General features: G+C 41.9%; 1 long non-coding RNA gene across 1 annotated transcript; it reads right to left on the bottom strand.

The window, feature by feature from the left end:
• Positions 1–9,575: 9,575 nt before the first annotated feature.
• LOC139032231 (uncharacterized) lies at positions 9,576–16,862 on the bottom strand. Its single transcript, XR_011484759.1, has 2 exons — positions 16,728–16,862; positions 9,576–10,305 (listed from the first exon to the last, which is right to left on the bottom strand). It is a non-coding gene; the product is annotated as an uncharacterized lncRNA (long non-coding RNA).
• Between the last annotated feature and the right edge of the window lie 26 nt (positions 16,863–16,888).

Genomic DNA, 16,888 nt, shown 5'->3' with positions numbered 1-16,888 from the left:
TGGAGATTTTGTTTTGTTTTGTTTTGGATGGAGATTTGTGTAAGACCTTAGAGCCATAAGCAAGAGCCATCGTGATACTGAAGTTTCTAGGGTACCAAATCTAAGAACTTTGTTGGCACATGTACTAGCCGAGTCCAGATGCTTTAGTAGTTGTAGACATGCTCTGCTTTCCTCAGCATCCTTGTGGACAAAGTAAGTCAATGTTTGCTTTTACTAGACAGCAGTGCATCAGGGGTTTACTGAGGTTCCCTCATACTTTTCACAAATTTAACGTCGGGATTTAAATACTCTTCCGGAAGTTCTCAGAGACTCTGCCTTGATTTGATATGTAAATGATGTGCTTCTTTGTTCCTCATCTCTGGAGAACTCAGGAATCAATTCAACATATCTGTTACATGACTGGCTTATAAAAGCTGTAGTGAAGTCTCAGTCCTGTCCGACTGTTTGTGACCCCATGGACTGTAGCCCACCAGGCTCCTCCATCTACGGAATTTTCCAGGCAAGAGTACTGGGGTGGGTTGCCATTTCCTACTCCAGGGGATCTTCCCGACACAGGGATAGAACCCAGGTCTCCCGCGCTGCAGGCAGACTTTTTACCATCTGAGCCACAGGGGCTCCTATAAAAAGCCTTAAGACCTCAAGATGAGCCTCAGTTCTCAAAAGAGGTAGTTCATTATCTAGGTCATGAATTCTCTGAAAAAGGAATCTTTCTGTCTTTAGAAAGTATAAATACCATTCAAAATTATCCTAGACCTGTAAGGATTCCTTTGTCTTGCAGGATATTGTAGGTCCTGAGTCTCATATGTCTTGATTGGCTTCCCCACTTCGTGAACTAAAATAGCACTCGGAAGTCTCTTCCTTGGGAAATAAAACCTGAAGAAACCTTTCTTGAATTCAGATGGGTTTTGTAAAATCCTTCCACATTATTGCTCCCTGAATATTCTAGACCTTTTGTATTGTTCATCCATGAATGGAACGATTGGGTTTAGGAGTCCTCAAGAACATGAAGGAAAAAACAGACCTATAGTCTATTATAGCCCGCCCATTAACCAGGCCAGACCCAAACTGTTTGAGAGCAGTAGTCGCAGGGGACTTCCCTGGAGGTTCAGTGGTTGGGACTTCACCTTCCAATACAGAGGGTGTGGATTTAATCCGGCATCCAGGAGCTGGGATCCCACATGCCTGGTGGCCACAAAACCAAAATATAAAACATAAACAATATTGTAACAAATTCAATGTGGTTTAGTCACTAAGTCCTGTCCACTCTTGCAACCCCATGGACTGTAGGCCGCCAGGCTCCTCTGTCCATGGAATTTTCCAGGCAAGAATACTGGAGTGGATTGCCATTCCCTTCTCCAGGGGATCTTCCTGACCCAGGAATAGAACCCAGGTCTCCTGCTTTGCAGGCAGATTCTTTACCAACTGAGCTGTGTTGGGAAGATAAAAATGGTCCACATCCAAAAAAAAAAGAAGTCTTAAGAAAAAAATTCGCAGCTGCAGTCACTAAAACTGTAGAGTCCTCGGAACTTTTTCAGGGAAATGATTCATATCTACAGGTTCCTCATGCTGTGGAAAACTTACTACATACCAAGCATTCACTGAATTTCTCAATCAGGAGACTAACATTTTATGAGATTCTGTTCCTTCTCTCCGTCAAGCCTGTGCATTCGTTGCTGTAACTCTTTAAACCCTACTACTCTCCTACATTTACCCAACAAAAGAGAGCTATATAACTGTGTCAAATTGGTTCCTCAAAATTTGACTCCTAGATTAGGTTTACAGGAAACCCATCAGCCAATCCAGAATTAATACTCTATGTTGATGGTTCCTAAGCCAAAAATTCTGCAAGAAAATATCAGACTCTTATGCTTTTAATGCCCAAAATGAATTATAATACCCAAAATTAAAAAGGAAAGTTCTCCCCCAACTTAATTCAGCACAAGTTTCAGAATTGGTTACCCTGACTCAAGCCTGTGAGTTGACCAAAGATAAACTGTAAATAAGTATATCAGTCAGGTATGATTTTGGAGTAATCCATGCTTTTGGTATACTACAGAAACAGAAGGAATTCCTAACATCAAATGGCATGCCTATAAAAAATGGACCACAGATTGCTAAGCGCCTGTCTGTATTATTACTGCCTTTATAAGTTGCTATCATAAAAGTTGAAGCTCATACAAATCAGACTGTGAATATCAAGGAAATGTTATAGACGATTCTGATATTAAGGCTGTGGCTCATGAGATTCCTAATATACCAAAACTCTGTAACAAATGAACTCCACAAAGGTGATCCAAACCAAATCGCTCATGATAACTTATTTAACAGACAAGCAAATGTATTTGTTTTAGGAAACAAGAGTGGCACCAAGAATAGATGCAAATTTAATATAAAAAGAAGACTTGGGAAGACCTTCGATGGTCAACTGGTGCTTCCTGAATCCCTCAGATTGCTGTTATTATAAGCACTCCAACTGTTCATTGTGGAATTGACCAAATGAATCAAATTAGGAAAAAATATTGCTGGGGTAACTGTTCTAAGATGGTGTGAAACACAATGTTTAACCAGCCAATCCCAGGACCTGGATGAGTTCAGGAAAGGGGTTCCAGAACTTCTGCCTCACCATCTGGACCATTTGAACATTTGCATTTAGATTTCATTCCTTTGCCTCCTTCTGTGGTCCATCAATATGTACTTAATAACATTATGTCTATTTTCTGGATGAATAGAAGCTTTTCCATGTTGGAAAGCTGATGCTACCACTGTAGTAAAGAAATGACTAGAAAATGTTTTTCCCCTTCAGGGAATCCCAAACTTAATTTCAGGTGATAGAGGGATTCGCTTTACTGGACAAATTATGAAACAACTAGACAGAGTTATTAAAGGGTAATGGCACTACTATTGGCCCCGTCATCCTCAATCTTCAGGAATGGTTGAAGGTACCGATGGCATTCTAAAATGAAAATTGGCAAAACTAACTGAAACCATGGGATTACCTTGGCCTAAAGTGTCACCTTTTAACTCAGGACAATAAGATCAGCACCTTTGGGGAAATAGAAGTTGATGTCTGATGAAATCATTACCAGGCAACCCATGCCCTTAATGAAAGAACCACACGTGCTCAACCAGCTCTTGTGAACTCTGATATGACCCAGTACTGTAAGACTCCAGTGCAGTATTAGAAGCTTATTTTCAGCAGGTCAAAGAGACCTTTAGAGACCCTCCACCTGATGAATCTGCCCCACACATTGGAACCCAGTGACAGTATTCCAGAAAAGACAGCAACCAAAAACTGTACTTGAACCTTAATGGGAAGAGCCCCATCAGGTTCTTTTAATCTCTCAGATGGTAGTCAAATTAGTGTTGAATCGTGGGTTCATATCTTTCGACTAAAAAGAGCTCCCTCTTGGGACTTGGTGCTCCAATGGCTAAGCCTCTGCAGTCCCAATGCAGAGTTAGATCCCAGGTTTGATCCCTGGTCGGGGAACTAGATCCCACATGTCATGCCACAACCAAGAGTTTGTGTATCACTCAGCCCCCCCACCCCCAAAAAAGAGCGAATGGTTCTATTAAAAGATTAATGAAAGAGATTTAAAGGTATCTTATGGGGCTTTTCACACACCATCGATTCCCTTAACTTTCCTCTAGGTTTAAACTGAGGACCTGTGACATCATGTGCCTCCCCGATATAAACAGGGTTCTAGTCCTGGCTCCCCGGAGTAGCTGGCTGATCTCATATTTGAGAAATAACTCCTGAGAGGACAGAGGCTTGAGAAAGAACATTCAGTTTCCTAGCTTCAGATGCTGGGGTGCAGAGGTAAAAAAGAAATTCCCCGAATATGGAGCTCAGATCTTCTGGGGGAGAGAAAAGACATAAACAGGGGAAACCTTAACCAGAGGAATCTGTCAGGTGTAGACAGGGAATAAGGGTGACTTAAGCTACTAACAGTGTGGATGTGACCTTTCCCTCATGGTAAACACAATGCCAGAAATAAGAAAAACAATACTCTTGTCTCCAATGAACAAAAGAGGTCATGAAAAGCTTTGTCTCCAGAGCTAGGCGTACCTGAATTTAGTGCCTGCCTTGGTTACCAACTAGGCCTGTAATACTGAACATGTGATGTAACCTCTCCAAGCTGCAGTTTTCTCAGGTCTAAGCACTACCCCTTTCACTGTGGGCTGTGATGAGACTTACAAGAGTATGGAAAAGGCATTTTCATAGTTCCTGGTACCTAGGAAAAGCTCAGTGGTTATTTGTTGAATGAATGAATGTGAGCTAGTAATCTCAAGAGCTCTCTGAGGGAGATAAGACCTTGGAATATGTGAAATGCAAGAGGAGGTGGGGTCCCAGGGACTCTAATGGAGGGATAGTAAAGCAGGGTGGTTAAGGTATGGGCTTTGGAGGCAGTCAGATCTAGGCTCAGATATCAGCTCTGTAACCTATAATACTATGAGCATATCCTCTAGTTCTAAACTTTGTGAGCAGTAAAATAAAAATTGAAGCAAAAATGGCAAACATCTTTTTTTTTATCGCAGTAAAATATATACAGCAGCATGTTTGTGTTCTCAGTCACTCAGTCATGTCTGAATCTTTGCAACCCCACGGACTGCAGCACTCGAGGCTCCTCTGTCCCCTACTATCTCCCAGGGTTTGCTCAAAATTCATGCCCATTAAATCAGTGATGCTATCTAACCATCTCATCCTCTGCTGTCCCCTTCTCTTTTTGCCTTCAATCTTTCCCAGCATCAGGGTCTTTTCCAAGGAGTCAGCTCTTTGCATCAGCTAGTCAAAGTACTGGAGCTTCAGTGTCAGTCTTTCCAATAAATATTCAGGGTTGATTTAAGATTGACTGGTTTGTTCTCCTTGCAGTCTGAGAGACTTTCAAGAGTTTTCTCCAGCACCACAATTGAAAAGCATCAATTCTTCGGCACTCAGCCTTCTTTATGGTCCAACTCTTAGATCCATATATGACTACTGGAAAAACTATGGCTTTGACTATTCGGATCTTTGTTGGCAAAGTGGTGTCTCTACTTTTTAATATGCTGTCTAGGTTTGTCATGTCTTTCCTTCTAAGAAACAAACATCTTTTAACCTCATGGCTGAAGTTATTGTCCGCAAGCCCAAGAAGAGAAAAGAAGTTCCCCCTGAAAGAAAATCTGTCACTGCTTCCACTTTCTACTCTTCTGGGATGGGAGCGGTTGCCATGATCTTTGTTTTTTGATGTTGAGTTTCAAGCCAGCTTTTTTGTTTTCCTCTTTCACTCTCTCTGGGCTTCCCTAGTGGCTTAGCTGGTAAAGAATCTGCCTGCAATGTGGGAGACCTGGGTTCGATCCCTGGGTTGGGAAGATCCCCTGGAGAAGCAAACAGCTATCCACTCCAGTATACTAGCCTGGAGAAATCTGTGGACTGTGTAGTCCATGGAGTCACAAAGAGTTGGACATGACTGAGGTGACTTTCACTTCACTCTCATCAAGAGGCTCTTTAGTTCCTCTTTGCTTTCTGCCATTAGAGTGGTATCATCTATATGTCTGAGGTTGTTGATATTTCTCCCGGCGATCTTGATTCCAGCTTGTGGTTCATTCAGCCCGGCATTGGGCCAGTTGTCTCTCTGCTCCATACTGGGTCTCCACTCCCTCACCTTTCTCCATATAGCAGCCAGAGAGGCTTTAAAATATAAATCAGTTTCTATTTCTTCTGTTCTCCGTAGGCTTCAGTGGCTTCTTCTCTTGTAGACTAGAATGCTGAGATCCTTCATGCTCTTATCACTTATCACTCGCTCCCAGCTCGTTCTACTCCGTTACACTGGCTTCCTTGCACACCCTGAAACACACTGCCCTACTGCCCTAGAACCTTTGGACCTGTCTTTTACCTAGAACGTCCCTCCTCTGCCCAGCCACAGGCTCACTCCTTCGCTCCTTTCTAGTCTCTGCTCAGATGATGCCCCTTAAGAGAGGCCTTACTGCTACCCTGTCTTGCATAGCAGTCCCCCCTACACACACAAGTTGTCCACTTCTTCCTTTGCTTTTTTAAAAAAATTCAAAATATGTATCACTACCTGATATTACATTCTACATCTTTTTTTTCCCATTTATTTTTATTAGTTGGAGGTTAATTACTTTACAATATTGTAGTGGTTTTTGCCATACATTGACATGAATCAGCCCTGAATTTAATGTGTTCCCCATCCCGATCCCCTCTCCCACCTCCCTCCCCATCCCATCCCTCTGGGTCTTCCCAGTGCACCTGCCCTGAGCACTTGTCTCATGCATCCAACCTGGGCTGGTGATCTGTTTCACCCTTGATAGTATACTTGTTTCAGTGTTGTTCTCTCTGAACATCCCACCCTCACCTTCTCCCACAGAGTCCAAAAGTCTGTTCTATACATCTGTGTCTCTTTTTCTGTTTTGCATTTTGGGTTATCGTTACCATCTTTTTAACTTCCATATATATGCATTAGTATGTTGTATTGGTCTTTATCTTTCTGGCTTACTTCACTCTGTATAATGGGCTCCAGTTTCATCCATCTCATTAGAACTACATCTTAATATGTTTATTGTCTGTCTCAACTATTAGAAAACAAACTTCATGAGGTCAAGCACATAGTACAGTTTGTTTATTGCTGTATCTTAGGCTCAAAGCTAGCACTCAGTAAACATTGGTTAAATTAATTACTGAATAAAATACTTTTTTTTTTTTTTTACAAGGAAGTTAAATGATAGGTAAGGTGGGTTAGTTAAGGTTAGGTAAGGTGGGTTCACATTCTGGGACTCCTGAACTCCTAGATATCTTTTTATATATATGAGTTTATTTATTTTTGGCTGCACTGCATCTTCATTTCTCTGCAAGGGCTTTCTCTAGTTGTGAGCAAAGGCTACTCTTCATTGCTGTGTGCAGGCTCTAGAGCACTCTGGCTCAGTACCCGTGGCTCACATGCTTAGTTGATCCATGGGCATGTGGAATCTTCCTGGACCAGGAGTTGAACTCCTGTCCCCTGCATTTATTTGCAGGCGGACTCTTAACCACTGTAACCAGGGGAAGTCCACTGATATCTAATCCATTAAAATTTTACAATGTTTGTTAATAACTATTGTTATGGACTGAATTGTGTCTCTATGCCCACCCGCTGTGTAGCCCTAACCCCCAGTATGACTATATTTGGAAACAGAGCCTCTAGGGAAATTATTAAGGTTAAGTGAGGTCATGACAGTGGGACTCTAATAGGACTGATGTCATTATTAAAAAGAGGAAGAGACAGATGTGCAGAGAAAAAGCCATGTGAATACACAGTGAGAAGGCAACAATCTGCAAGCTAGGAAGAGATGTCTCACAAAACCAATCCAGCTAGCACCATGATCTTTGGAAGCCCACCCTCCAGAACTGAACAAATACATTTCTGTGGTTTAAGCCACCCAGACTGATTTCAATCACTATGAGCGGTATCATCTTAGAAAGTGAAGGGTAGCAAGGAAGACACCCCCACCATGTTTTGTGGGTGGCTTCATATTGTTTTATGTACTGAAAAAAATCCATAAAATAAAATTATATTATCAGTTGTAAATAATCAATAGGTTGGTTCTCTTTCATTCAAATAATGTTCATCGTTTAAAAATCTTGGAAAAATAAATTTACACTCAAATTTCATATGTGCAACTACATTAATATAAGTGAAAACTTGGTAACTGGGTAGCTCATTCGTTTTCAATTTTTTTTAAGTGTTATGGAAACATTAAAGACCTTAGTCTGCCAGAGTTTTTCACAAAAGCAATACTTTGGCCAAACCAAGTTTCCCCACAGTAATAACCTACATACAGCCATATTCAGTGACTAAATTTTTTATGCTTTTATTAAGGAATGGAGTTCATTTTGACCATCTTTCTAAACAAAATGAGACAGAGCAGTAGAAAAGAAAAATGTAATGCTGGGGTGCCTTTGCAGCCAATGCACAGAGCTGGGGCATTAGCTTACAGAGGAGCACTGAAACTCTGCCACCCAGTATCCGTACCTGTGTCCTGCAGTCAAGCGGCTACAGGGCTCTGCCCTCGGTCTCACAGTCTGATCACGAGCATTGCCAGGCTTATAGGGTTGATAATTCTGCCGAAACATCAAATAGACTTCAAAAAGGGAAGTATAAAAGTCTTGAGACTAGTAGTGTATCCTAGCTAAAATTTCATGAAGCACATAATTGTGGATGTGACAAGCAGTCTTTATGAGAACATATTTACTGTTAAAAAAGAAAAAGTAGAAGTTCTGCCAGAAAGACTTTATATAGTTTATTATTAAACTTACTAATGCTTGAGCTTTTTATTTTACAAATTTCATAATATTCTCTCATTATCCATGCTAATTTTATGCAGTGCTCCATAGGACCTAGTTCTCTAAAATAAATGGTTCAAATAAAAGTATATCTGCCTTGGGAATTCCTTGGCCGTCCAGTGTTTAGGAGTTGTCACATTCATTGCTGAGGCCGGGTTCAACTCCTGGTCAGGGAACTAAGATCCCACATGCCTCTAGGCATGGCCCTCTGCCCCCCCCAAAAAATTCTGGCATAAAGCATTTCTCTTTGGGCACACAACATAAATTCAATATTAACTCACTTTATTTTTCATTCATTTAAATACTGAAAACCTCTATGGTAAGAGATCAGATGTTGAAGGAAAAAAGTAATATTAACTGGTCTCCTTTTGAACTCATGTTCACTAATTTCAAGTAATACCTAGCTGTCCTACTCTATCTAGTCACTTCAACGTAAAAGATTACATTGGACCTTCTTCTTCCTCTTCAGATCTTTAATATCTTCTGACCCTCCTCAATCTACCTGTTTCTGACAAACTAGGCCCCTGTTGCTTGACAATTTTCACATTCATGATTCCCCATGATGTACCCTAAATCTACATCTCCAGCTTTATCTTCCAGAATTCCCCACCACAAACTCTCTGCTCTAGACATGCTGGTTTATTTTCTGTCCCCAGATTACAAAATGGGCAATTCTGTCTCCAACATTTTGCTAAGAACTTTGTTCATGTCTAAAATGTTACTGGTAAAAAAATAAAAAAGTATAATGTTCCTGGTACTTCCTGGCAGTCCAATGGTTAAGACCCCATACCGTGTGTGTGTGTGTGTGTGTGTGTGTGTGTGTGTGTGTGTGTTTTCAATCCCTGGTTGAAACTTGGGGAACTAGGGAAACCAGGATCCTGCATGCCATGTGGCACAGCAAAAAAAAAAAAAAAAAAAAAAAAATTCCCTTCCTTTCCTGGGAATTCCCTAGTGGTCCAGTGGTTAGGACCTTGTGCTTTCATTGCCATGGGCCTGGGTTTGGTCCAGTTGGGGAACTAAGATCCCACAGCTGCAGCGTGGCCAAAGCATACGTAAACACATACATAAATGAACAAATACATACTTATTCTCCTTTCCCTCTGCCTGCCCTTCAAGATTTATTTGAGAGGCTATTTCATTTGTTTATTCAGTAAACATCAACTGAGTGCTTTCCATGTGCAATATGGTGTCTGGAATATTGGGATATAGTGGAAACAAGCCTGTACTTACATAGTTTATATTCTAGCAGGAAAATGACACATTACAAAATGAATTAAAATTTTATTACAATTGTGAGAAGTGCTACAAATATGAGGCACAGGAAAACAGGATAAACCTATAATGGGGAAAATTAACAGGTCTGGGGGATCAGAAAGGGTTTCTTTCAGACATTGTTGCTTTCTGGAAAACTATACAGCAATATATTAAATCACACAGAATAATGATATATTAAATTACACAGAATTTTTAATCCAGAAATCCCACTTTTGAGACTTTATCACATAACATTAAAAGCCACTTAAAGTGGCTCAAAGTGTGACCCTGGCTCCTAACGAAGTTTCAAGCATTGTAATGTATACTATCCTACAAAGCCAGGCTGGTGGGTTGAGGAAAGGAAGTGAAAGTAATCTAGTGTGTCGTGAAGAAATATTCAAGTAGGTAGACTCATCATGAGATGCACGGAAGATTCCAGAGAATTCAGATTTAGGTCCAGTTGCATAATACAAAGTATCCAGCACATGAAAGCTTGCTATAAGGTCCCAGTGGAAGTCTCCCAGTAAAGACTAATTCATTAATAGGGTTTGGTGAAATGGTTGTTGAGTATGGGGCAGTGGCCAGTCCTAGCTTCTCTGAGCATAGTTGGCCCAATTGGCTGATGCGTGGTCCTTTGCCTATTTGGAGGCAATTTGCTGTATAAGATCCGGTTCTGTTGGTAAAACATCACAGTTGCACTGCTTTGTAGCTTGAAATGAAGGTCACCTGTTGTTAGGCTGAGGACAGAATAGATCATCTTTACATAGGGTAAGACAAGTGCTGGGCCTTGTGAGACAATATCTGTGATTATGCTATTGTTGAACCAAAGCTGCAAAAACTTGAGTATGGTCAATAAAGACTGTGAAGGACTTGAGGGAGTCCTTGAGGACGCAGACTAGATTGCAAGACATGTAATGTGTGAAAAGGAAATCTCTTACAGTATCTATATAGTAGCCTTGTGCAGTATTTCTCCTTTTTCTATTCTTGACCTGTTGGCATTCTCGTTACTACACTGCCTCTGACCGTGCCTTTACTGAAGTCAGATTCTTTGTGTAGGCCTTGTAACGTAGTCCACAGACATGGATTAGCTACGGTTCCCCTGATGTTCAGGTGGGTATGGCCGAGATGGCTCATCTGATTCAGGAACAGCACTCTGCTGAGCAGAAGTGTGCCCTGAAGAGTTCTCTTCCGTGCAGAGCAGAACAGTCCTCAAAGGAGCAATAGTGGTGGCCATTAGGCATGGACACAAATGCCACATTCTTAGTTAGGCAGAGGCACAGGTCAGTCCTTATCTGGTAATGACACCACCAGGAATGATAAGTTTCTGGGTTATAGGGAATAACACTGGATCTGTGTGCTATTTCCTTGCTTTTCCTGGCCCTAACCCAAAAGCCAAATAACATGTACAGGAGACTTCCTAACACCTCTTGGTCAGCGTCCATGGTGATACTGCAGGTAACAATGGGAGGCAACAGAAGTGTTAAGTTGCTACATCCAGGGGTGTCTCCTAAATAGCCCTGAAGACTGGTATTTCCATGCCAGAATTACCAATTCAAGAAACAGTCACTGGGAGGAATAGTGGGAATAACAGCCTAGTTATATGCAGCTCAGTAATCACTGGCAAGTAACGGAGAGCTCACATGGGGTAATGTATGAACCAATGGCAGGAGTTCTTTGGGAGATCCTGGAAGACAGGAATGTCACATCAGACTGGAGTTTATTGATCTTTGTGTTAACTGCCTTGACTATAGATAATGGTTCTAAAGCAGCTCTAATAACAGAGATGTCTCATCTCAACTCATTTCTAAGATAAATGAGTATGTCTTCTGTGTCCGGATTACTCAGAGCTCCTTTTTCCTCTTCACAATTCTCACCCTCTAGATGAGACCCATGGTTGCAAGCTCACCCTCTAGATGAGATCCATGGTTGCAAGCTCGTCTTATCCTGTCTCTGTCTGAGAGAGCTAAGCCTACCCGCTGAGCTACTACCTCAGGTATTTTGGAAGTAATTCTTCGAGTAGTGCTAGGGTTTCCATTGCAATTAGGTTGTATCCTGGACATGGCTCTGGTGACCTTGAAGCCATTATTAGGATTCAGTGGAGGAGCTCAGCTCTGCAACTGCTTCGACATTTTTGGAATCTGACTTTGGGTCCAAGGCGTAGTTTTTAGTGGTGGAAAAACTGGATACAACATGAATGTCCATGAATAAGGCATAGATTAATTTCTGGTCCTTCTAGACTATGGAATATTAGATAGCTGATTAGAAATAAATCAGATCCATATCATTTATCTTAAAGGATACTGATTATAAAAGCAAATTTCAAATCAGTTTGTTTAGAAAGAGACCATATTCACAAAAAATAGCATATTGTATTTGAGAGAGTTTGAATATGTTAACACTTTTTCTAATTTATGGAGAAAAGACTAGGACCCTCTTTTATAGGATTCCATACTTATAGGAAATGTATTATTAGCTTTTACATTATAGACCTTTGGATTTCCTTGCTTGTTACAAAATTAGTTGTTACTAAAATTAATGAAAAAATTTAATTTTGGTACTAAATTTTTCTTAACATATCCAATAGCGTCTAATATAATAAACATTCTATAAATATTTGTGGAAGGAGAGATGGGGTTTAAATATCTTTCACAGGGAGAAAAAGATAACTATTAAATCATTAATGGTATGATGAAACATTGCAGAACCTCTACATGAACAGTGTGAGGAAGACAGACTTGATCAGGTTGGCAAAATAAATAGGAAAAAGTGAAAAAGGCAAAGTAAAATAAACAATAGGCTCCAATGGAAGAGATAAGGTCAATAATGCAGTTACTCTGATAAATGTAAATAGGTTGAATTTATCTATTAAATGAAAAAAATCTTTAATGCTGGGTGTAAAAACTGACCTAGGTGTTATTCACCTAACTCAGCTAGATGTTGTGTACCTTTCAAACACATAAAACAAACTGAACACTTAACAAAAAGGATCCTATTCAGGAGCCACAAATATCATCAAAATATCTTAGAATACACTTAGCAAGGTAAGTGTAAGATGTGCATGGATTAAAGCTATAACACTTTAGTGAATGTACTCATTTTCTACTGCTTCAGTAACAAATTGCCACTAACAGTGTCTTCTTGTTGTTGCTGTTCAGTCACTCAGTCGTGCCCTACTCTGCGACCCCATGGACTGCAGCACGCCAGGCTTCTCTGTCCTTCACCATCTCCTGGAGCTTGCTCAAACTCATTCCATTGAGTCAGCAATGCCATCCCACCATCTCATCTTCTGTTGTCCTCTTTTCCTCCTGCCTTCATTCTTTCCCAGCAACAGGGTATTTTCTAATGAGTTGGCTCTTTGCATCAGGTGGCCTAAGTATTGGAGCTTCAGCAACAGTCCTTCCAATGAATATTCAGACAGATTTCCTTTAGGATGGACTGGTTTGATCTTCTTGCAGAACAAGGGACTCTTGTCAAGAGTCTTCTCCAACACCACAGTTCAAAAGCATCAATTCTTCAGTGCTCAGACTTCATTATGGTCCAACTCTCACATCCATACATGACCACCGGAAAAAACATAGCTTTGACTATATAGACCTTTGTTGGCAAAGTAATGTCTGCTTTTTAATAATCTGCTTAGGCAATCACAGTTTTTCTTCCAAGGACCAAGCGTCTCTTAATTTCATGGCTGCAGTCACCATCTGCAATGATTTTTGGAGTCCAAGAAAATAAAAGTCTTAATAGTGTCTTAACCAACCCCAGTTTATTAACAGTTCTGTGAGGTGGGTCACTGGTCTAAAGTCAAGGTGTTAGCAGGGCTGCCAGTGCATTCTTTCAGGAGACCTAGGGGCAAATCCCCAACATCTTGCTCAGTCAGGTATTGGAGGAATTCAGTTCTGAGATTGTAGGACTAAGAGCTCTATTTCCTTGGTGCTGTCAGCAGGGAGCCATCCTTAGTTCCCACAGATCTGAGTCCTTGCAGATATTCCAAACATTTCAGAAGCAGCAATGAAGGGTGGAGTTTTTCTCTTGCTTTGAATCTCTCCTCTGATTAGATTGGGCTACCCTATATAATCCAGGATGTGATTTTGCATCTTCCCTCCAAAAAGAGTGGCCTTTGTAAAAATTTCACCTTTGACTTGCAAAGCAGCTAATAGAACTATTAATACTTCTCCTTACAGAAGTGGTAAATTCACTGGATGAAAACTTATTTTAAGGCATCTGTTATGTTTATTAACAATGTGTGTGTGTGTGTGACTCAGTCATGTCCGACTCTGTGACCCAATGAACTGCAGACCACCAGGCTTCCCTGTCCATGGAATTCTCCAGGCAAGAATACTGGAATGGATTGCCATTCCCTTCTCCAGAGGATCTCCCTGACCCAGGGACTGAACCCTGGTCTCCTGCATTGCAGGCAGCTTCTTTACCACTTGAGCTACAGGGAAGTCCTTATTAATAACAATTAGTACGTCTTAAATGGTCATCTCAGTTAAATTCACCCATTCCAGTTCATTTTAGTTCGCTGATTCCTAAAATGTCGACGTTCACTCTTGCTATCTCCTGTTTCATCACTTCCAATTTGCCTTGATTCATGGACCTAACATTCCAGGTTCCTATGTAATATTGCTCTTTTCAGCATCAGACCCTGCTTCCATCACCAATCATATCGACAAATGGGTGTCATTTTTGCTTTGGCTCTGTCTCCTCATTCTTTCTGGAGTTATTTCTCCACTGATCTCCAGTAGCATATCGGGCACCTACCAACCCGGGGAGTTCATCTTTCAGTGTCCTATCTTTTTGCCTTTTCATACTGTTCATGGGGTTCTCAAGGCAAGGTCCACTCCCTTCTCCAGTGGACCACATTTTGTCAGACCTCTCCACCATGACCCATCCATCTTGGGTGGCCCTACACGGCATGGCTCATAGTTTCACTGAGTTAGACAAGGCTGTGGTCCATGTGATTAGATTGGTTAGTTTTCTGTGATTGTGGTTTTCAGTCTGTCTGCCCTCTGATGGAGAAGGATAAGAGGCTTATGGAAGCTTCCTGACGGGAGAGACTGACTGAGGGGGAAACTGGGTCTTGTTCTGATGGGCGGGGCTGTGCTCAGTAAATCTTTAATCCAATTTTCCACTGATGAGTAGAGCTGTGTTCCCTCTCTATTTACCTGGGGCCAAACTATGGTGGAGGTAATGAAGATAATGGTGACCTCCTTCAAAACATCCCGTGTATATACTGCTACGCTCAGTGCCCCCCAACCCTGCAGGAGGCCATCGCCGACCCACGCCTCCACTGGAGAATCCTGGACACTCACAGGCAAGTCTGGGTCAGTCTGTTGCACTTAATATGCCAACAAATTTGGAAAACTCAGCAGTGGCCACAGGACTGGAAAAGGTCAGTTTTCATTCCATCCCAAAGAAAGCCAATGCCAAAGAATGCTCAAACTACCACACAATTGCACTCATCTCATGTGCTAGTAATGCTCAACATTCTCCAAGCCAGGTTTCAACAATACATGAACTGTGAACCTCAGATGTTCAAGCTGGTTTTCGAAAAGGCAGAGGAACCAGAGCTCAAATTGCCAACATCCGTTGGATCATCGAAAAAGCAAGAGAGTTCCAGAAAAACATCTATTTCTGCTTAATTGGCTATGCTAAAGCCTTTGACTGTGGATCACAATAAACTGTGGAAAATTCTTAAAGAGATGGGAATACCAGACCACCTAACCTGCCTCTTGAGAAATCTGTAGGCAGGTCAGGAAGCAACAGTTAGAACTGGACATGGAACAACAGACTGGTTTCAAATCAGGAAACGAATATGTCAAGGCTGTATATTGTCACCCTATTTAATTAACGTATATGCAGAGTACATCATGAGAAATTCTGGACTAGATGAAGCTCAAGCTGGAATCAAGATTGCCAGGAGAAATATCAATAACCTCAGATATGCAGATGACACCACCCTTATGGCAGAAAGTGAAGAAGAACTAAAGAGCCTCTTGATGAAAGTGAAAGAGGAGAGTGAAAACGTTCGCTTAAAGCTCAACATTCAGAAAACTTAGATCGTGGCATCCGGTCCCATCACTTCATGGCAAATAGACGGGGAAACAGTGGCTGACTTTATTTTTGGGGGCTCCAAAATCACCGCAGATGGTGACTGCAGCCATGAAATGAAAAGACACTTACTCCTTGAAAGGAAAGCTATGACTAACCTATACAGCATAGTAAAAAGCAGAGACATTCCTTTGTCAACAAAGGTCTGTCTCATCAAAGCTATGGTTTTTCTAGTAGTCATGTATGTTTGTGAGAGTTGGACTATAAAGAAAGCGGAGAGCCAAAGAATTGATGCTTTTGAACTGCAGTGTTGGAGAAGACTCTTGAGAGTCCCTTGGACTGCAAGGAGACCCAACCAGTCCACCCTAAAGGAGATCAGTCCTGAATATGCTGAAGCTGAAGCTCCAATATTTTGGCCCCCTGATGCAAAGAGTTGACTCACTGGAAAAGACCCTGATACTGGGAAAGATTGAAGGTGGGTGGAGAAGGGGACGACAGAAGATGAGATGGCTGGATGGCATCCCTGACTCAATGGAAATGAGTTTGAGTGGACTTCAGGAGCTGGTGATGGACAGGGACGCCCGATGTGCTGCAATCCATGGGGTTGCAAGTCAGACACGACTGAGCGACTGAACTGAACTGATGTCTAACATGTATCCTACTTATACATCCTTGGAAATAAAAGTCATCAGTGTTTAATCCGTAGCACCAAAATAATAATTGGAATAATCTCAGCCGTCATTCTGAACCTTCAGTAAAGGTCAGCTATGAGATTCATGGGGTCGCAAAGAGTCGGACACGACTGAGCGACTGAACTGAACTAAACTGATGAGTGTCTCTGCAGTCTGTCTTTACCTTTCTTACTTTTTCTAGCCAAGACACAGTTTCTAATATAAAGCACGCAATGACACGCTTTCTGTGACGTCTCAAGAGGGCGGCCCACCTTCCGGACACCGGTCGGGAGGAAGTGGCCAATAAGGGTGCCGGGAGGCACACCCCGAGCCTGCAGCTTCCCAGAAGAGGAGACCACGCCCCAGTCAACATTGGCAGGGCATAAAGCCCCAGCAACTAGTGTAACCCGCGCGTTGCTGCCTCATTTTCCCCCACTTACAGCCGAAAACGCAAACAGCCAGAGATTGACACCCGGATGGAGCGAATGCGTGTCGGCGCCCGCCTTCCTTGCTTGGGCGCGCATGCGCATCCCAGAGGCCAATGGGCGAGGCGGAGGGTGGGGCTGGACGGGCAGAGAGAAGAGCGGCAGTTGGACGAGAA

The sequence above is a fragment of the Odocoileus virginianus genome, chromosome 30 (genome assembly GCF_023699985.2).
Source record: "Odocoileus virginianus isolate 20LAN1187 ecotype Illinois chromosome 30, Ovbor_1.2, whole genome shotgun sequence".
NCBI classification, from domain to species: domain Eukaryota; kingdom Metazoa; phylum Chordata; class Mammalia; order Artiodactyla; family Cervidae; genus Odocoileus; species Odocoileus virginianus.
This window is presented reverse-complemented; position numbering and strand designations above follow the sequence as displayed.